Raw genomic sequence first — 23,209 nt, forward strand, 5'->3', positions numbered from 1 at the left:
TAGTAGTAGTAGTAGTAGTAGTAGTAGTAGTAGTAGTAGTAGTAGTAATAGCTAACATTTACATAGCACCTATTATGTTCCAGGTACTATGCTAAGCACTTTACTAATTTTATCTCATTTGGTCCTCACAACAACTCTGAAAGGTAGGTGTTATTATTATCCCCATTTTACAATTGAGGTAACTGAGGCAAACAGAGATGAAGTGACTTGCCCAGGATCACATGGTATCTGAGACTGGATCTGAACTCTGGTTTTCCTGATTCAAGGCCCAGTGCTCTATCCACTGTACAACTTGGAGGCCCTGAGGGAAAAGTGGGAGTTTCATAATATTGAGTGATGAACAGTTACACTTTCATTTATTAATTTACTCCTGGTGTATTCTAGTTTACATTGTGCTCATTTTAGTGAGTTTTGAACCTTTTTTTCCCTTAAACATAAAAATGCAATACTTTCTGAGGAGTTTGCAAGAATAATTGATTGACATCAGTCAAATCACAACAAAAACATTTGCATCACTAGCAGATGGAACTGAAAAATAAATGCCATGATTTAATTTTGTGTAGCTAATGACATACTTTATAAGGCATCTTCTTCTATTGTGACAACCAGTAAGACCAAGTATTGAAAGACTATAGACATTTGAATCACTGTATTATGAAATGTTAAACCAAGATTTTTTTAAAGTGATATATTTTCAAATATATTGTTCTCATTAAATATTATAATATAAATGTAAATATATTTTAGTAAGAGCAAAATGGTTTTATATCTTCAATAAAATTAAAATATTTTAAATATTTATTTTATTCTTTAGTTCATCTTTTAATTTTCTTTTTTGCATACGGTATTTTATAACGTATATAATATAGTTGTGTAGTATAGTACATTATCTAATTTATAAGTAAGCAAATGTTGTCATTCATCCTTCATTTCCAAAGAAACCAATGATATTATGAGGGGAATAGCTTGACTTATATATGAATTGGATTTAAGTGAAACAGTTGCATGAAATCATTAGGCTCACTTTGTCTTCCAGAGTCATCCAAGTCCAGCATAAGAAAAAAGTTAGGACAACTGGAAATGGCCCAGGATGCAGTGAATAACTTTGGCCTCTTTGATGTCTGACCAAGCTCTAAGCACTCCCTAGCACCTGTTTTCAGCTACCTTCATGGTCCTTGGAACAAATTGTTTTCCTCAACCCATTCTGCTGGGGGAAGTCTTCTCATGCTTAGGGTAGACATCCCTCTAAATTACCAATGGGTTTGAGAACCCTTGGTTATGTTCAACCCATATTAAGAGTATATTTTCAATATGTTTTTACTGATTGAAATAAATGGCCAAAAAAGTTTGGTGATGAATAAACTAGTGAACATCTCCTACTCCACAAAAATAGTACAATAAATTTTAGAAAATGCTTTGCTGAAATCTGGGCATAATGAATCTTTAGCATTATCTTTCACTAGCAGTCCAATAGACCATTTCAAAATGGAAATGAAGTTAGCTGGCATGACATATTTTTGATAAAGTAATGCTTGGTCCTTGTGTTTATTTGCTCTGTTTCTTAATTCCCACAAACTATTCCTTTACTAATAAGTTTTAGAATTTTTTACAAGAATAGTAACCAAAATTATTGGCCTATGGTTTATAGGCTCCATTACCCTCCATTTTTTAAAAGGTTAAACATTTGTTCTTTTTCAGTCTTGTGGTAACACTCTTATTATCAACTCAGGTACTTCCTCCATGAAGCCTTTTTTCATCCTCTCTTGGCTCTCTTCCTCCTTAAATTTAATTATTTGTTTAAATGCTATATCCTTCAATAGAATATAAGTTCTTTTTGATATTGTTTTTAAGGCCACTAGAACCTGACAATGCTTTGCACATAGTAAGCCCTTAAATCTTTGTTGATTTGAATTGAATTAATGTCATATGGGGAATTAGAGCCAATTCACAATGACATTTTAGCCTTAGGAAGAGATTATAATTCCAGACATAATGTTCTGCAAATAATAAACATTTAATATATGTTTGCTGAATGATAAATTAATGGATGTTCTCTTTCAATTTTTCAGCATGGTTCTTCTTCTTCCTCTAATGTCAGGAATGAAGGTATTTCTCAATAAATCAACCAATAAACATTTGTTATGCACCAGGCATTGAGCTAAGCATTGAGGATATAAAAGCAAGCAAGACAGTGCCTGCCCTCAAGGAATTCACAATCTAACCTTTAGTATTAAACTTCTATCAACTAATTTTCCCTCTAATTGTTCCTTTGAGGATCTCATCCAATCTTAACAGTATTAACTATCACAGCTATAGTAATGATTCCCTAATCTACATCTCTAGCCCTGAACTTTCTATTTCCAAAGGTGTGTGTATGTGTGTGAGCGCGCGCGTGCGCGCTCACGTGCTACTGAGGTTGGCTGATGAAAGTCTCTGTCTGCTGACAAACCATGTGGGGAGGCTTGACAGAGCCAGTTTTTGTAAGTTCGTGATGACTATAGAGGGAGGGACTTCTTCCTTGATGGAGAGCAAGGGTAGAGGTCCCCTTACCTTATAGTAAAGAGAGGCCTTTTTGGTTGGCTGCTGAAACAAAACTGAAGGCCATACAAAAAACTTTCATAGAAATGACTGGTCCTCTTTCTTGCCTGGCTGTTTTGAGTGAGAAAGCCTCTGGGTAGGCAGAAAGGCCTTAGGCCTTAATAGTGACACTTGTGCCAACATGTGGTTCATTAATATAAACTTCTGTTTTTACCTCTTTGTCTTCATTCTTCCCTGCTTTTAGATGAAGGAAAACCCAACTCAACTTTTCAGCTTTAAGAGGTCAGAAAGGCAATCTTACAGAGGTCCAAGATTTGGAGCCTATGCCAAATTTGAGGGACAGTTAACCACAGTAAGGATCAAAATCCTCAGTAACTTGCTTGACTCAGCAAAGCAGTAGAGAGAGAGCAACAATGACACATCCATTGGCTATGTGACATTTGGAAGTGAACTAAGTAGAAAATAAAATATTTTTTTTAAAAGGAAATGAACTTGAGTAAATACTTTGTAGCAATTTCTCTAAGGTTGAACTCACTCTTTTCATGGACCAAAAGTGGTGTAGGGTAGTATAGAGCGTGCCCAGGAGTTGGGGCAAAATACTTCATAACTTATGTTCTTGCTACACTTTCTCAGGAAATATCCCTTTGTGAAAGTTAATTGGTTTTAATTTGTTAAATGATACTGGTATGCTAATCATTCAAGTTTATCATCAGTGATATAAGTTAAATGATAATTAAAATTAGCTATTGATATGGAGGAAACCACGATGGAATGGGGGCTATAGCTTACTGGATCATAAAGACATCCTCATCTCTAAGACGGGTACCTCTAGTACCCTGAGGGAGAGATAAATCCATGAGCCTTGTTCTGGGGGCCTGACTTGTCAAAGGAAAGGAGGAGTTGGGATAACGTAATGGTAAGGGAATTTGAAGATCTTCCTTTCCCCTTGATAGGCTTAAGTGAATTTGAGGACCTTCCCTGATTTGAAAATATTCTCTGCCCCCCTAATAGGTGGAATGTGGTCATACAGAGCCTGTGGGTTGACTTTTTTTTCAGGAATGCCTAAATCTTGTTACTTTGTTATTGGGCAGTGGGTCACAAGGGTTGTGATATTCTCTGACCCTGGAGAAGGCTATGTATACCCTGATGTGAGATTTTGCTTTGGGGATCACTCATGAGAAGAGTTGTATAGTTTGACCAGATGAGAGTCTGGGAAACTGTTGAGACCCCTCAGTTTTGAAAACCCAGATGTCGGTGCTTCTCTCTCTGGTAACTAACTAGGTACAGATGTAATGGTCAGAAAGCTGGAAGCCCTGTCTGTTGGTCTGTTTCTCTGTCTGTATTTTTTGTCTGCTTGTAACTTCTGTTTGTATTCTCTGAAGTTCAGGGTGCTGACTTTTTCTCCTGAACTAGGTGAATGATATATATTTGATTAAACTAAGATTGTTAACCCTTTTTTAATTGCTTTCCTTTAGAAAAGCAGATCAAAGAACCTGTGGTAGCGGCCATGCTGGGTATGCTAGGATGCTTGCTGCTACAGATAAGTATGTCTAAATCTGCCTTACATTCATTTCCAGCTAACAGAATCTCCAACTCAGCATCCTCTCAGTAGAATTGTTTCATTTTTGTCATCATATTCCCAGCACTCAGTACAGTGTTTAACAAATGTTTGTTGAATCAAATTAAATTGAACTGAAATTCTGTTCTATCCAAAGTCATAAATATAGGTAATGTTTGCCGTGTTTGATGTGATGCAGATATGTAGAATGTAGAACATCACAACCAGGCAAATTGATTGTTATTGGATACACTAAGTGTTACCACTGTCACTCTTCTGGAAATCATGAATTTTGGTCAGTCTTCCACCAACTATTCCCCTGATTCCACTAGCCTGTTGTGATCTCTCTCTTCTCTGAACTCCTCTAACACTCATTATCTATGACATACATTTTGTGTATTTAATCATATACTACCCTATCCTGTCCAAACTGTTATCTCTCTGGGCATCTTGCCACTTTCCCTGTCACTCCCATCACTCCCCTCCATTCCCATGAGGATTAAGTACCATCAAGAAATAACTTCCAGAGATCATATCCCTCCCTTCTTGATGGAGGTATCAATTCAACTTTGGGACTTAGCCCTAGAACTGAACTATCTTGACTAAACCACTAGCTCAGACCATGCTTTATAACATATCCAATCAATTGCCTACCTGGACATCTTGCCACCTACTCTGCACCTACAGCAACCCCCTTCTTCCTCTTCCTCTGTAAACAGTAAAGAAATCAATACCCACCTTGCTTCCAAAAATGGCATAACACTATAATTCAAAATCCCTATGACTCTACAGGCCAAAACTTCCTTCCTTGTATCTACTTATCAGAATGTAAAAAAAAAACCCTAATATTTACATAGCACCTATAATGTACCAGACACTGTGCTAATAACTCCACGCTGGGCACTGTGTCCACTGAACAGCCTGGTTCCTCAAAGGCAAAGGACATCTCCTGTTTAGTTGTATCCCTAGTATCTAGAACAGTGCCTTGCACATAATCTGTACTTAATTGATTTTCCGTTTGTTCATTCATTCATTGTTGCTTTCAGATTATTCATGAACTGAATTGTATATGTACTGTTTCCTAAACTAGGTTTATAAGCTCATAGGATTTATAGTTGAAAGGTATGATCTAGCTTAACCATCCCATTTTATGAATGAAAAAACCAAGACCCAAAGAGTTAAAATGATTTGTTTTATGTAATATAAGTACATACAAAGAAACATCTCCTTAATTCAAGGTTCTAAGTCCTCTGATTCCAAATATAAGCTCTTTATACTTCTTTATTTCTTTCAGCATAATCTACTAATGAGTGTATATTTAAAAGCAATAAGTAAAATGCCTGTTGAATAAAATGACTTTTAAAGTTTTTCAATCTTTTGATTATTTTATCTACACAGACAACTAGAAATTGGAAATATTTGGCAAAAACATAGCTAATTGAATTTATAGTGCCAATGTGTAGATAGCTAATGCTTTCCACAGATCTGAAAACCTGTAATAGAGGCCAAATGACTCAGCTTGATTTGATGAAAGGTGACAAAGCTTTATACTTTCATATCATTGACTACTTTGGAGTAAATGGACAGTGGTAGGAGAGAAGAAATGAAATATTCTAATGCTTTTTCTAATGCTCTAAATGGTTAAAGTGGTGAAAGGAATTTGAGAGGGAAGGTGGATTTTGGGAGGGAATAGTTATAAGCAAAAAACATCAACTTTGGAGGGTGGATCATATAAAAGAGATTAAAAGGAAAGAATTAAAGAGTAAGGAACATTCATCAGAGCCCAAGTGAAGGGAATTGAAGAAGGGCATTCTATTGAAAGGAGATTACTTCAATTATAGATAATTTCTTCATTTCCCCTGCCTTCTTATATGTAAAGAGGAGAGCAGGGAGCAGAGAGTATAAGATATAAGGATATGATGGAGGGGAATACACAATTAACAACCATAAGTGTGAATGTGAATGAAATGAACTGATCCATAAAATAGAAGATAGCAAAATGCATTAGGAAACAGAATTAAAAATATATATTACTTACTAAAAATACACTGGAAACATAAAGATTTCCCCCAGGGAAAATATATTTAAAACTTATGTTTGGCTCATGTCCAGCATCTCCCAAAAGGAGGGTGTAGAAAGTTGCTTGATTTACAATGTAAATCAGGAATGGGAAAGGTACTTATTTCCTACATACAAAAGAAATGCTAACCCACATGTACAAAAATATTTATAGCAGCTCTTTTTGTGGTGGCAAAGAATTGGAAATTGAGTGGATGTCCATCAATCGGGGAATGAATGAATTTAATGGAATACTATTGTGCTATAAGAAATAATGAGCAGGTGGACTTGATAAAAACCTAGAAAGACTTATATGGACTGAAGCTGAGTGAAATGAGCAGAACGAGGGGAATATTGTTTGCAGTAACAATCACATAGTGTGATGACCGACTTTGATAGACTTAGATCTTCTCAGAAATGCAAGAATCTAAGACAACTCCAAAAGACTCATAATAGAAAATGCCATCCACATCCAGAGAAAGGACTTTGGCATCCGAATGCAGATGGAAGCCTACTATCTGCTCTCCTTTTCTTTTGTTGTTTTGTCTCTTCTTTCTTATGGTTCCTCCCATTAGCTCTAATTCTTCTTTACATCATGACTAATGTAAAAATATGTTTAATATGAATGTATAAGTAGAGTCTATATCAGATTGCACTCTATCTTGGGGAGGGGGAAGGAGAGAGAGGGGGAAAATGTAAAACTCAAAATGTTATGGAAGTGAATGTTGAAAACTAAAAATAAATTAATTAATTATAAAAAAAGAAATGCTAAATGCAGAACATTCACAAGCTCATATTTGACAGAGACAAACTGAACAAATAACAGTACTAACTACTGCTATACTCTCTGAGAAGCTGATATTTAAACCTTATCAAACATAAAGCATTTTGTGGGATTGCTGCCTGAGCATTTATATTCCACTATGTCCTGCACTGTCCCCTCACAGGAGATATTTTCTGGCAAGCTAAGAAGGAAAGGCTTAGACTCATATTCTTGTTTGTGGTCATCTGTTCCAAAAGCAGTGTAATAGTTGCCAGGGACTCTTCCTCCTGTCTACTTGTCAGCTCTGTCCAAAGGACTAAGGATCTCCAGAACTCTCCAATTCATAAGGTTTCCTCTAAGCCTGAACATATCCATCTTGAGAGTGATGTTCATTTGCCTAAAATTAAGAAAAAACAAACACAGAAAAGGTAGTCAAAAACCCAGGATCAGGCTCACCCAGGCAAGATGCGGGCTTTAACTGTCCTGTGGTCTTGCCTGTGTGGCAACCAGGATAAGGGACAAGCAGCTTTCATGGGAAGTCCTAAAGTTACATGATGCCACCTTGAGATTTGAAGGAAGAGAGATGGATTTATTCCATTTTTAAAAGATCAACTGAGTCATGGGCTCTTCAGGTTGATAATCCATTTGGGGATTGCTTTATCTTAAAGCCCAAGCATTTCAACACTGAGTCACATGTGACCTGAAGTAGCCACTGGCTCATTTATCTAAAAGTGCCAAGTTCTCACAGAGCTAAGTCATGCACATGAGGTCAACTAGAAGCTGAAATGGAAACTCTGTGCATGCTCTAAGAGGCTTACTTTATAGTTGTAACTTTCTCCCTGTCTAGTGCAAGGTTCTGTACATAGTGTTGTTGTTCAGTCATTTTTCATTAATATCCAACTCTTTCATGATGCCTTTTTGGGATTTTCTTGTCACAGATACTGGAGTGGTTTGCCATTTCTTTTTCCAGTTCATTTTACAGATGAGGAAACCGAGACAAACAGGGTTAAATAACTTGCCCAGGGTCATACAGCTACTAAGTGTCTGTACATAAGAGGCACTCAATAAATATATGGTGTGTTGAATTTCATCATAATTGACTCAGCTGAAAGAATAAAAATATGAAGATTCTTAGAGGAGAGCATTGTATTTGGAGTCAGAAGATGAGGGTTCAAGTTACTGTCTGGGTAGTCATGGTGAAGTCATTTAGCCTCTTCAAGCCTCAGTTGCGTTATCTTTAAAATGGGTGATAGTGACATTTTTACATAGGTTTGTTGTAAGAAAAGTGCTTTGTAAGCCTTAAATACTGTTGAAATATGAATGTTTATGATTAATACTATAATTATTATCTTAAAATTAATAGATAATAAGGCAGTCTCAACTGCAGAAAAGATGAGAACCCCTCAGATTTAATTGCAATATCTTTAGTGTCTTCTTTTGTCTATATCCCAAAGCTATTCTCTCATACCCAGGTTTGGGATTGCAATAGCTGTTTAACTTTTGATGTGGAAGCTATGAGGAGCTGCTGAAATCCCAGATGCATTTTAGTACTGTGCGTGTGTCCAAACACATCTCTGCCCTTAGAAAACAGGAGAGGAAAACATGTCTGTGCATCTTTAATATTTGATTGATCTTTTATGACATTTCTCTTCAGTGGTGAGGAAGATGGCTGAATTTGCTCCTGGCTGTGTTGACAATAACTTTCCTCTCCCTTTCTATTCCTGAAGGGAAATGTCATACAGTAACTCAACATTCTGCAGAACATATACAATGCAGATGTTGTATTTTTTCCCCTTTCTAATTTTCTTCAGAGCCAAGCTAGTTTTAGACATAAGCAAAGGAATTGTAAGAGCTAAATTTAGAAAAAAATGGCTTCCATTTTTGGAGTACATATACTCTTTCCCCTTACTTTGTAATTCTTTACTGTTATAAGCACAACAGATATACTGTGTGTGTGAGAGAGAGAGAGAGAGACAGGGAGACAGGGAGAGAGAGAGACAGACAGACAGACAAAGAGACAGAGAGACAGAGACAGAGAGAGAGAGAGAGAGAGAGAGAGAGAGAGAGAGAGAGAGAGAGATGCTACAAGACATGTAGCATGTGGATCATAGGTTTCTGTGTGTTATATTGATAATATATAGTTGGGATGTGCACAAATTAAACCAGTATTTCTGGAGCATTTACTATATACAACACAGTCTGGGGTAGGGGTGGGGAGGACAAAGAAATAAAATGTATTTCCTGCCCTCAAAGAGCTTAGGGAAAATAGAATTTATACATATGAGCAGTATGTTGTAGTAGATACATCTCTGGAGAGCATCTTAAGCTTCAAAATCACATATAGAGTTGCCCATATTGGAACTGTTGACTAGTGAAATTGTTATGCAAAACTCATTTGAGAGCTTAGCTTAAGATGATTAAATAATCAGATTGGATAGATAATCTTATCAACAGGGAAGTTCCCTGGACTTTTGGGCAAACTTTGACCTGGCTCATCACTCTCTTCTCCCGGATACTTTCTTCTCTCTAGATTTCTGTGACACTTCTCTCTCCTGGTCCTCTTCCTACCTATATAACCACTGCTTCTTCATCTCCTTTGCTGGTTCTTTATCCAGGGCTTGGCTTTCAACCCTGGGTGTTTCCCAAGGCTTTGTCCTAAGCCGTCTTCTGTTTCCTTCTACACTATCTCATTTGGCAATGCCATCAACTTCCGAATATTCAATTACCATCTCTATGCAGATGATTTTCAGATCTATTTATCCATCCCAAACCTCTCTCCTGGCTTCTAGTCTTGCATTTCCAGCTGCCTATTGGACATTTTGGATGGAATGTCCCAGACCAGACATATTAAACTCAGCATGTGCCAAACTGAACTTATTCCTGAACTTTCCTCCCAAAGCTCTCCCCTTTTCTTAATCAACAAGCCTTTATTAAGCACTTACTATAAGCCAGGTGAGGGACAGCTAGGTGGCACAGTGGATAAAGTACCAAGCCTAGAGTCAGGAAGACTCTTCTTCCTGTGTTCGAATCTGGCTCAGACACTTAGTAGCTGTGTGACCCTGGGCAAGTCCCTTAACCCTGCTTGCCTCAATTTCCTCATCTGTCAAATGAGCTGGAGAAGAAAATGGAAAGCTACTGCAATATCTTTGCCAAGAAAACCCCAAATGAGGTCATGGAGACTAGGACACAACTGAATAACAACAAGAAATGTATGAGGCACTGTGTACTATGTGCAGAGGATAAAAAGAAGGTAAAAAACACTCCTGCTTTCAAGGAACTCATAAACTAACGGATAATAATAGCTAACATTTACATAGTAATTTAAAGTTTGAAAAGTACTTTATAAATATTATTTCATTTTGTCCTCACAGTAACCCTGATGGATAAGTGACAATACGTCATAATTAAATTTTTTTATAGCTGTATTTGGGGTTATTGGAGGAGATCTGAAATTAACTACTTAAATTTGAGTCCATTGGAAACCATTGGATCTTGCCTGGCAAGACCTCCGAAAGGTCACTTGTGCCAGTAACACTTTGGATCATAGATCTGGAGCTGGAAAGGACCCCAGAGGTCATTCAGATCAACCTTCTCATTTTACAGATGAGGAACTGAAGTTCAAAACTATGAATTGACTTGTGTAGGATCACATGGTTCTTTCTCTGTCCGTGCACTCAGTCACTGTGATGGTAAATTGCACCACCTCCATATATCCATAGGCTAGGTTCTCCCACCAAGCTTAAGACCAGTATCATTAAAAAAAAAAAAAAAGACTGTGAGCGTTCCAGAGTATTTGACTGAAGTGCCAATTTATTATTTAATGCAAATATTTAGGCATACAACCCAACCCATTTGATCAAGGGTCAAGAAGTATTAGCAGACTTGCTAGTATTTTCTGAGATTCAGGCAGGTAGCCTGTCATCTTGTGCTATATCTATCTCCTGTTAACATACTCACATCTCTCCCATGGCGAAATGAATCATTCGCTTTAATCCTTCCTGGAAATTGGAAGGACCTTTGGGACTGCTCAGATGTCTCAAAAGGGATTCTTATGAAAGGACTGAGTTGAAATCAATTGCTCTGGTGTGACATTTCATTGGGTTACTATCCAGTAACTTTCCTCCTTTAGCCTTTTGTGGTATAAGACATTTCTGACTAGGCTAAACTTGTTTTTCCTCCAAAAGGACTGAAACTGTCCTTGAAATTTAATTGACTCATGGGACTAAGGCTTGGGCTTGAAGTAGTTTTCTGATGGCCTAAGCACAAAAGACAGGCTACAAGAAGCCAAGATGTGTTCTTCTTCAGGGTAGGCTGGCACGCCCATATTGCCAACACAGGGATGGGGAATCTGCATTCAATGAACTATTTTTTGCTACATATCTGTTTGATGCTAAAGTTAAGTAAATCTCTTTTTGTTAACTGTTACAAAGTACAAGAGTCTCCTTTTTTTCAATTCCAAACCTGAAACACCAGGCCACCCTTAATGTGCCCTGGCCTTTAAATATTTTCAATTAAAGTGCAGCTACGTGGTACAGTGAATAGAGCACCAGCCATGGAATCAGGAGGACCTGAGTCCAAATCCGGCCTCAGACACTTAACACTTACCAGCCATGGGACCTTGGGCAAGTCACTTGACCCCAATTGCCTCTCCAAAAAGAAAAAAAAAAGTTTCAGTCAAGACAACTGTACTCATTTTGGGTTACTCTTGAGATTTCTAGTGAAAAGAGAACTGGGGCTGAATCTTACCTCTCTACTACTTACCTGTGTGACAATGGACAAATAATCTAACTTCTCTGTGCCTCAATTTTCTCCTACCTGTAAAATGAGGGACTTGGATTAGATGCCCTCTAAAGTCCCTTATAGCTTGTAGCTGATGACCTCTAAGACCTTAAGGGGTGTATTTTGCTGACTTTATGGACTTACAAGTGCTGGTTTAGAAGAATTGTTGGTACAAAAGAAATGTCCTCTAGCTCTTAGTGGTGCCAAATGCCCTACCCAACTGCCCCATGTGCCCATCAGGTATTTATATACCCCCAGACCCAATTCTTCCATTGTTTTGATGACAGTTGAATTCCTGGAACCATCCTGAGCTAATTGTACTAATAACAAAATTAAGCAGTGCTAATTGCACTGAAAAACAAGGCAATCTCACGCTCTTTTTGACTTGTTTGGCAGCAACCCAAGGGCATCCTTTTGAGTCAGTTTTCCTCCCTAATACCTTTTTTCACTCTTTCTTTGTCTCATTTTCCATTTTAACTCCAAGAATGTTCTAGAAGTTCTTCCAGTAGGCAAAATTCAAACAATACCAGGTAGGAAGGATCCAACCCTGGGCTTTAGGCCTGCATCATCTGTTTCCTGCGAGGAGCATCTCCTCCTCAGAAATGGTCCAGGGGATTTTGTCCTTGATCCAAGGGTTTGCATCCTTCCTAACTTTCTTAACCTTCACTGACCTTTAAATCCTCAAAGCACTGAGTTTCTTGAGCTTCTTTGTCTGTGAACTCATTTGGCTCCCTTGGTTCTGAGATCTTCTCTATCTGATCCTTCATTGCTTTCCCTGCTTCTGCTGCTGCTCTTGCTGCCACCACTGAAACTAGATACCAGATTCTGGCATTTGTTCCCTCTTTTCTTTCCAACTCCTATTTGCCACACACTCCTCAGACAACAAGAGTACACTTTCAAAGGTTTTACTTACTGGGGAAAAAAGATCATATCAGCTCAAGAATGTACACCATGTATCTTACCCTACAGGAAAGTAGGGGGGAAGGGGACAAAAGGGGATGGATGATAGAAGGAAGGGCAGATTGGGGGAGAGGGTATTCAGAAGCAAACACTTTTGAAAAGGGACAGAGTCAAAGGAGAAAATAGAATAAATGGGGGGCGGGATAAGATGAAAGAAAATATGGTTAGATTTTCACAATATGATTACTATGGAAATGTTTTGCATAACTACACATGTATAACCTATATTGAATTGCTTGTTTTCCCAGTGGGGGTGGGTGAGGAGGGATGAAGGGAGGATCTGGAACTCAAAGTTTTAAATACAAATGTTAAAAAATTGTTTTTATATGCAACTGGTAAATAAGATATCCAGGCAATGGGGTATAGAAATCCATCTTGCCCTATGAGAAAATAAAGGGTAAGGGGGCAAGGGATGATGGGGGGAATATAATAGGGGAAATCTGAGGGAAGTGATATTCAGTATGCTTGCCATTTTGGGTTGGGGGATAGGGAAGAAATGGGGAGAAAATTTGTAACTCAAAATCTTGTGGAAATGAATTTTGAAAACTAAAAATAAATAAATAAATTTTGGGGAAAACAAAGAATGTACATCATGGTAAGATGATGAGAAGTATATATGAAAAAGGAATATAACACCATGAGATTGGTCACAAAGCAATATAATTTTTATGGAGGATTATGCTAATTCATGACATTTTCTACTAAGACAGTAACTGACAGAGTAGGTTATTAATAAATGTTTGTTGATTGCATCTGTGGAGTTCCCACATCAATGGAATCATGGGCTTTATAAGCATATTTGTGCCTAAACTTTCTAAATTATTCTCTTGAGCTATACTTTATATGTCTCATCTTGGCCCATGACTCTCTATAAGCCTAGAGTGGCTAACTCCCTTGTAGTTTCTCAGAGAGAATCCCATCTTTCTCCTTAGAAAATTGAGGATAAGGTGATGCCTTTTGACTCTCAAGTAAATTGGATTGAAGTGAAGCAAAGTTGCTTGAAGTCATCAACTTCACTCTCTCTTCCATACTCATCAAAGTCCAGTGTCAAGACAAAAGTCAAGATGACTGGTGCTAGCCTGTGATGCAGTGGTGACCTTGGTTTCTTTGGAGTCTGACCAAACTCTACGTACTCCACAGCTCTTGCTTCCATTGCCTCTATGGTCTGTTGAAACAAAATGTTTACACCTGACTATTCTGAGGGGGTAATCTTCCACTGCTTGGGATAGATACTACCCTTTCCCTCCAACTCACCAACCAGTTTAATGGTAATCAACAGTGACTTAGCTACTCTGATTATCAGTGCAATGATCCACAACAATTCTGAAGGATGCTTAATGAAAAATGCTACCCACCTCCAGAGAGACTTGATGGACTCTGAGTGCAGATTGAAGCATTTAAAAAAAATTCTTTCTTTTTCTTTCTTTCTTTGGCAACATGGCTAATGTGAAATATGTTTTGCATGACTTCATGTGTATAATGGGTATCATATTTTTGCCTCCTCAGTGCGTGGGGAAGGGGGAAGGAGAGAATTTGAAACTGAGAATAGAAATAAAAATAAAAGGTTACTTAAAAAGAAGATACAATGTTCTACAAACCAATGCATCAGTGTATAAAATAATTTTAGTTGAATAAAAGTATGAGAATGTCAGCTTTTTCTCTATAACAAGCATTCTTAAATTGGGGTCCATGAACTTCTTTTTTGTTGTCAGGGTTTTTTTTAAAAACATTTTGATAACTATTTCAATACAATATGTTTCCTTGGTAATTCTATGTATTTTATGCATTTCAAAACTTTATTCTGAGAAGGGGCTCCGTCACCAGACTGCCAAAGGAGGCCGTGACAAAAAAGATGAAGAATTGTTTCTCTATAGATCCTCTGCAAAAACTCTCAGTACAATTCTGTTGGCAGACAGGGCAACAGGGATATTATATATCTCATCTTGTTCCCATATGAAATTGTTCTTATTATAGTTCATGCCTTGATGTCCGTCACTGAAATAACAGTGGAAGAATGTGATCTCAGGTGTCAGTCATGCTATTAGGACAGCAATGAGCAAGAAGCTTGGAGCCAGCCAGTTGTCTTTGCAGTTGTTCAGACAACTGACTGAAGAGGGGGAGTAAGGTGAGTATGGGGAAGTGGGCATTGGTATGGGGGAGGGGAATGAGGGAGCTGAAGCCAAAATTCCTATTCCCATTCAAGTCTTTGGTGTGCACTCACCATGGGGTTGCAGAAGGAAGCATATGACAGCTGTAGGATATAATGTGAGACCTTCCTCAGATCTCGCCTTTGGATTCCTGTTCAGTCAGTTAACATCTCTGAATAGCGTCTGCTGGGTGGCAGTCTCAGTGGCTCAAAAAGTTCCCCAAATTAAGCCATGATGATTAATGCAAAGATATTGATAGGTCTGAAATTTGGTTCTTAAGTAGGGACTAATCTTCATTGACTTATTGTTATATGAGATAGAGTGCACTTGGAAAGAAGATCCATAGGCTTTGGGAGTCAAGATTTTTTTTTAGAGAAAATGAGTGTCTTCTTCATCCCTCCCACACCTTACTTTGAATGCTTCCTTTGCTGGCTTCCTATCACTTACCCAGTAAAGTTCAAACTCCTTTGCTTGGCATTTAAGACCTTTTACAGTCTGACCCTACTCAACCCTTTCTATGTCACTCTACTCAATATGATCTATATTCTAATCAAACTGGACTCATTTCCATCTTTAAAAGCCCCATATTACCCCATGACTGGGTCTTCATGCTGCTCCATATACCTAGAATGCTTATTTTTCCCTCATTTCCACCCAACCCGTTCATTTCTTTGTTGTTGTTGAGTCATTTCAGTCATGCCCAACTCTTCATGACCCCATTTTGGGATTTTCTTGGCAAATATATGTGAGTGATTTGCCATTTCCTTCTCTAATTCATTATATAGATGAAGAACTGAAGTAAACAGGTTTAAGTGACTTGCCTAGGGACACACATCTAAGTATGTGTCTGAGGCCTGACTTGAACTTAGGAAGATGAGTTTTCTTGTCTCCAAGTCCTGTGCTCTATACACAGCAACAGCTACCTGCCCAAATATCTCCATACTCATTGTCCATTCTTCCCTTCTTTCTGCAATCCAAACAAACTGGCCCTCTCCCCATTCTTCACTCACTGCCATCCATCTTCCACAGTGCACCACCTAGTTGCCCAATTCTTCTCTCTCCTTTAAAGACCAATTTAAAAGGTATCTCCTCAGGGCGGCCAGGTAGCACAGCAGGTAAGAGCACTGCCCCCAGTGGGATACTTAGAACCACACTCAGAAATAACTGGCTGTGTAACCTTGAGCAAGTTACTTAATCCTGATTGCTTAAAAAAAAAAAGGTATCTCCTCCAAGAAGTCTTGGATCCCTTCAATTAGTAATGATGTTTCCCCTCTTGGGCCCTACTTCGTATGTATTTCTTTTCTACACTTAGCAGAATCATAGAATCTCAGAGGTGGAAGAGATCTGAAAGGGCATCTAATCCAACCTATACCTGAACAGAAATACTCTTTATAACAAGTGGTCTTCCAGCCTGTTTAAATATTCCTAGTAACACTGTTATGAATTTTTTTCTCTCCATACGACTTCTAGTTGCTTACCTTAGGAACCACATAAAAACATTTCTAATGCCTCTTCCACAAGGCAGTCCTTCAGATCTTTGAAGACAGCTATCATGTTTCCCTATAACTTTATTACTTGGGCTAAATATCTCCCATTCCTCCAAATAATTCTCATAGAGTATAAGGTCAAGGTCAAGCCAACAGCACTTATTGTAATCATTACTCCCTTTTCTAGATTTTTTCACTGCATATTTATTTAGTATTATGTTCTAGAATTTTTCTAGAAATAGAAGTAAAGGTGCTTCATTGTCTTTGCTTTCTAATTTATCAATGTCCTTCTTTAAAACATGGTACCCAGAACTGACCACAATACTATAGATGTTGCCTGAATAAGGCAAAATACAGAGAATCTATTACCTCCCATGATCTCAAAACTATACTTCTCTTAGGGCGGCTAGGTGGCGCAATGAGTAAAGTGCTGGCCACAGAATCAGGAGGACCCCAGTTCGGTTCCGGCCTCAGACACTTAACACCCACACACAAAAAAAAAAAACAACTAGCTGTCTAACCTTGGGCAAGTTACTTAACCCCAATTGCTCTCCCAAAAAAAAAAAACAAAACAAAACTATACTTCTCTTAACGCAGCCTAAGCATGTATTTGATTTTTTTGGTTACCATATGTTCCTATGATATATGAGGGGAGGGAGAGGGAAGGAAATAAGCATTTATGTAGGACCTACTATGTGCCAGCCACTAGTGCTACATGTTATTGTTGTTGTTGTTGCTTTTTTACAAATATCATTTTTATCCTCACAATAAAGCTGTGAGATAGGTGCTATTATCCTCATTTTATAGTTGAGAAAAATGAGGCAGAGGTTAAGTGACTTGCCCAGGGGGTCACACAGCTAGTAAGTTTCTGAGGTCAAATTTTAATTCAGGTCTTCCTTACTCCAGTCAGACCCAGCACTCTGTCCGTTGCACCATCTAGCCACCTATGGGATAAATGTTGTTATTCTTTCCTTCTACAGTTACCCTTCTCACTATAAAAATACATGCCTTTATCAAATGTGAAGAAATATTACAAAAGTCACTGTTACTTGGTCTTTATTTCAGACTCATAGGCCTGGTTTTGCTACTACTTAAGTCCATGTCTTTGATCTCATTGAAGTTTTAAATATTTTCCCTCAAAGGGAGAGAGTAGATGAAAAGAAGAAAATGGGAATGGGGAGCAGGCAGGTATGGAAAGGGCAGAAGAGATAAGGAAAGAAAATTTAGGGGGTAAATCCTCTTCCCAGTTTTCTAATTTTTTTTTTTGCAAGGGAGTGGGAAGGAAGAATCCTGAAATATGCTTTGGACACAAGGAAACAAAATCTTTTTCCCTTTGAATTTTCCCAATCTCCCCCCTCCCGTTTTTAACCTCCATATATTTCTCATCTACTCATAATCCCATTCCTCATAGGATATCTTTTTATTCCCCTCTTTGGAGAGATTTTAAGTTTGCTTGGAAAGCTAGCTATCCTGGCTTAATTTTGAATGTTTTTGTGGAGTGTGGTGCTGGAAGGGACCTCAGTAGCTGAGACATATCCAAAGATTACAGGATCAGAGGATCATAGATTCAAAGCTGGGGCTTCAGGAACAACCTCTTCCATCCAACTCCTTCTGACCCCTTCATTTTTTATTTTTTGCTTTTTTGGAGGGGGGAAAGTAGGGCAATTGGGGTTAAGTGACTTGCCCAAGGTCACATGACTAGTTTTGTGTTAAGTGTCTGAAGTTGGATTTGAGCTCAGCTCCTCCTGACTCCAGGGCCCGTTCTCTATTCACTGTGCCACCTAGCTGCCCCTGGCCCCTTCATTTTACAGATGATGAAACCAAGACCCATGGATGGGCTAAGTGAAACTTGCTGAGGTCACACAGGTAGTGAATATCAAAGGTCAAATTCAAAATCAAGTCATCCAACTGGACCAGATCCTGGGCTTTTTTGGTTGTACCAGGAGGTCCAATCACAAGGTCTTCATAAGACCTAAGTCTTAAAGACAAAAGCAGGGGAAGGGAATAAGCATTTCTATAGCCCCCATGACACTCCAGGTATGGTGCAAGTACTTTATGAGTATCATCCCATTTGATCCTCACAACAACCCTAACAGGTAGGTGCTGTTATTATCCTCTTTTTTACAAATGAGGAAACTGAGTCAAAAAGAGTACAGCTAGCAAGATTCTGAGGTCAGATTTGAACTCAGGTCTTCCTGACTCCAGGCCCATCTGCTGTATCACCTAGCTGCCAAAACAGTATGCTTTGGCCATCAAAACTAAGGAAGTCTTTAAAAAATGCATTTCTTGTGAAATTCAATAAGTGGAAACTTAGTTATTATCTTTCAACTTTTACCCACCACTCTTTTCCTTTATCCCTATAAATATTTGGTGAGAGTAGTACCTGAATGAAGTTCCCTGAGCCGCTGTGTCATCTGCAAAGTAAACAAGGAATTCCATGGTCAAAAGGTTATCCTGGCTGGGAAGAAGGTAATCTCCGCAGTGGGCAGAGATAGTTTTACATCAAAGTCAGGCTTTTAGAAGGTTGTTAACTCCCTAAGGAGGGACCTTATCTAGCTCTCCACTTTGGCTTGAGCCCCATAAAGCCTGAAATGTAGCTGTAGTGAATTGGTTTGCCTTTCTTAATTTAGAAGTTGAGATGCTACTTTAGACACATCCCCCAAATCCCATCCTGTAGTGTGTGCTCAGGTCAGACTCCCTTTATCCCCAGAGGGTGACAGAAGTTAAAGCTGCTTGGGAGGAATGTGTGTGTGTGTGTGTGTGTGTGTGTGTGTGTGTGTGTTTTCCCAGGTTCTAAGAACATGCATTGCAGTTTGTAACCACACTTGGGCCCCATTTTCAGAGGCCAGGATTTTAGTTGGAAGTTTCTAATTCTATCTTCCTTTCTATTTAGTCATTTTTCAGTCATGTCTGACTCTTCTTGACCCCATTTGGGCTTTTCTTGGCAAAGATACTGGAGTGGTTTGTCATTTTCTTCTCCAGTTCATTTTACAGATGAGGAAAATTAAGGCAAATAGGGTTAAATGACTTTCCCAGGGTCACACAATTAGTAAATGTCTGAGGCCAGATTTGAACCCAGCAAGAGGAGTCTTGCTGACTCCAGACCTGGCACTCTATCTACTGTACCACCTAGCTGCCATCTTCGTGTCTACCCCACCCCATTATTTACACTTTTAGATGACCCATAACTCACTTTGCCCTGTAACTTCCTACCTGTGACTTTTCTGGGACTCAGTTTCCTCATCAATAAAATGAAGGGGTTTGGCAATCAAAGCCCTTCATAACTTGCCCCTCCCCCGTATCTTTCCACCTTTCTTTTACTTACTCTCCTACGTACTCTGGGATCTAGTGATACTGGCCTCCTTGCTGTTCTTCACATGATACTATGTGTCCCTAGTCTGGCTGGCCCCAAGCCTGTAATTCTTTCCTTCCTCCTCTCCATCTACTGACTCTGGGCTTCCTTCAAATTTCAGCTAAAATCCCACTTTCTACAGGAAGCCTTTTCTGATCTCCCTTAATGCCAGTGCCTCCCCTCTGTTGATTCATTCCTCATATAGCTTGCTGGCACACAATTATCTACATATTTTCTTCCTCCATTAGACTTTGCACACCTTGAAATCTAGGATTGTTTTTCTAAATTTGTTTGCCTTTTTTCTTTTTTGTAACCCCAGCACTTAGCACATTACCTGGTACATCATAGACTCTTAATAAGTGTTTGTTGCCTCACTGACTAGAATACTGTTAATGTGTAACTCTAAAGCCAAATCTGTGATCCTTTCTCTAGGACCCTACTCCTCCAAAAATACACATAGCAGTTCCTGTGATCTGTGCTAGAAAGGAGCTTCTCAGAAGAGGCCCTTACATAGCTTCCATTTAAACAGACTTGAGGTTAAGGGCTGCTTGGCCTAGTGAACAGGGCGCTGGCCTTGGAGGCAGAAAGATGAAAGTTAAATCTTGCCTTTGTCACTTAATGGCTCTGTGCCTTCCTGGAAACATCACTTCCCCTCTCACTGCCTTGGGCAACCTTTTGAGAAAGAGTCTTAACCGAAGGTCTAAGGGGTCCATAGATAGATTTTAGAGGCTCCATGAACTTAGATGGGGAAAAAAAACAATTATATCTTGGGTTTCATTGATAATTATATGTGTTTTATTTTATGTATTTTAAAATGTTATTCTGAGAAGAGATCCACAGGATTCGCCAGACTGCTGGAGGGTTGTTTGACAGAAAATAAAGGTTAAGAACGCCTATGAGACTTAGAGAAGGAGCACTGACGGAGGAAAGTCCCTTCTCTAGAAGTTAGCTACGCCACTGAAATCCCAGAGCCACTTTTGCCTCCCTTCGTATTCCCAGTGTTTAGCACAAGGCCTAGCACATAGTAGGCATTTGATAAATGCTTATTGACTGACTGACTATCCCAAGCCTTAGGTTACAAAGTCCTTTCTGTACATTATCTCATCTGATCCTCATAAACAACTCTAGAAGAAAGTGGTCCAGGATTCTGGTCCCCATTTTTCCAAGTACGGAAGTAGAAGTTCATAGAGATTGTGCTTTGCCTAAAGACACACAACTAGTAAGTGGCATCAATCAATGAGTATTTGTGAGGAGCTTACTATGTTCTCTGTGCTAGGTAGACCAGGGGATACAAAGGTCCCCCTACAAAAAAAAAAAAAAGAAGAAAAGAAAAGGAAATGAAATGAAATGAAATGAAATGAAATGAAATGAAAAGAAAAGAAAAAAGAAAATGATCCCTGCCCTTCATGGTCTTGAACAGCTGGGACTTCTGGCCTCAAATTCAGTGCCCTTCTCCATTGTGGCACAATGTCTGGAGCAAAGGATCAACCAACAGGAACGTGCACACTTCGGTTCATCAGAGCTCCTTTCTTTTCATCAGGCAATAAAGTGGTAGTTGTGGTATGTGAGTGTGTGTGTGTGTGTGTGTGTGTGTGTGTGTGTTTTACAGGCACCAGGCATTTGCTCTCCCGGACTGCCCGAAATAGAATGTCTCATTGTGATGGATTAATCCTTCTTTGGCTCTGATCCTGCCTAGATCACTAGCTTCAGCCCTGCCAGGCCTGCTGTGGGGGACAAGTGTTGTACTTAACTCATTCAGCACATTCCCTCTCCTCTCTGTCCCTCATCCTTTTGTCCAGCCCTTATATAGAATCAACCAGGATGCTGGTAAGGGAGAGCCTTCCCTGGGTGGAGGAAGAAACTTGGCTTTTCTTTAAACGCCAAAATGACTCCTTGGTCCAAGGAGTCAAAATGTGTTTGTGTGGCCTGATGACAAGGAGAAGGTTCCAAATTAAATGCCCTGCTCCTTATCTTCCTGGCTGATGAAACCTGCTGGAGATAAAACAGGCTGTCTTCCACTTAGCTGAATATTCCTGTAGCTAGACTAGACAGTACAGTCTAAAGAGAGTCAAAAACGGCAACGGACATTTCTGGGTGCATGTTCTTTCTTAGCTCATTTGATTCTAGAGCTATGGGTCTGACTTAGGGCCAGCCTAGGGGATATGCCCTGCTTCCAGATGGTCTTGGAGCAGGGTTATCTCAGGACTGGAGAACTGGTAGACTATAAGTTCTTGGGATAACCCCTTCAGAGCTGGAGCCTTCTCTATGTGGTGCCCTGAGGTTCAACACAAATTCCGGGACCTACTTCCCTAATCCTGAGTCTGACTTTAGTGTTGGTCCTTAAACAAACCACCCTGTGGAGGAGGAGGAGGTAGAGCACAATACCAGAGAACTCATACTGGTTGTAGAGTTCAACCTGGCTTGGCTATTTACCTTTATGACCTTGGGTAAGTCGTTTAACTTCTCTAAGTCTCAATTTCTCATCTATAAAATGAGGGGGTTAAACCATATGTCCCCTTGTGTCCTATTCAGCTCCAAATCTATGATCCTATGTCAGTCACTAAAAAGTTTACTCTTTCAGATGGAGCTTACATCGTCATTCAGTTCAAATAGATTGAGGCCAAGGCCAAGTTAACAAGCATTTTTTAAAAGTGACTACTATAGGGGTGGCCAGGTAGCACAGCGAGTAAGAGTACCGGCCCCAGGGTCAGGATGACCTGGGAATCGAATCCGGGCTTAGAGACTTAGCACCCACCCAGAAATAACTGGCCATGTAACCTTGAGCAAGTTACTTAACCCCAATTGCTTTTAAAAAAAAATAAGTGACTATTATGGACTAGTCACTGTGATAAGCATTGAATGTGGTATAAAGAAAAGCTCCAGGAGCTCACAGTCCAATGGGGGAGAAAACATGCAAGCTGTGTTTAAACAAGAAATATACAGGATAAATTAGAGATAATCAATAGAGGGAAGGCACTAAAATTAAGGAGAAATTGGGAAAGGTAAGAGGATTGCTTCTAATTTTTCAGTAAGTGTTTTGAATCTAATTGGCCAAGCATAAAATGCCTAGCAAGCACCAGAAAGAATTATTTGAAATGACTCATGTCTAGATGTTTTCTATAAACAAAATTTTAAAACAGCAAATTTTAAAATTTGCTTGGTAGGGTGTTTTATTTTGGGTTCCTTTTCCTTTGTCTTGCATCTGTCTGAAAGTCTTAAGTCTTACACAATAGAACTCAGTCTATTTTGAGTGAAAGATTGATGAACATAGACAGTGAAACTTGATTCGAAAGCAACAATTAACCTTGGGAGAGTAAAATGATTTTGCAGAGACCTTGAACCATTTGAATGTAGCAGGAAAGGTAGGAGGGAAGGGATCATTTGAATGTCTTTACACAGCAAAATAACTAAGCCCCAGGGCCAATGATTAGTCTCATGGTTGAGGCATGGATTAGCCTAGATGGCCACTGAGGTCCCTTCCAAATCTAAAATTTTGTAATATTTTGTTTTTTTTAAAAAGTGGAAGAGGAAAGGTAAATCAGGAAAGAGTGATCAAAGCTATAAAGG

At 39.0% G+C, this 23,209-nt stretch overlaps 1 long non-coding RNA gene across 1 annotated transcript in view; it reads right to left on the reverse strand.

Annotated features, from left to right (window-relative positions):
* Positions 1-18,877, reverse strand: part of LOC138168802 (uncharacterized) — a 73,971-nt gene extending 55,094 nt beyond the window's left edge. The window contains exon 1 of the long non-coding RNA XR_011170214.1: positions 18,674-18,877. This is a non-coding gene — a long non-coding RNA (uncharacterized lncRNA). The remainder of the gene's footprint in view (positions 1-18,673) is intronic.
* Between the last annotated feature and the right edge of the window lie 4,332 nt (positions 18,878-23,209).

Source organism: Petaurus breviceps, unplaced genomic scaffold (genome assembly GCF_028583685.1).
Source record: "Petaurus breviceps papuanus isolate PSGF00001 unplaced genomic scaffold, PetGlider_PUasm1.0 37, whole genome shotgun sequence".
Lineage (NCBI taxonomy): Eukaryota > Metazoa > Chordata > Mammalia > Diprotodontia > Petauridae > Petaurus > Petaurus breviceps.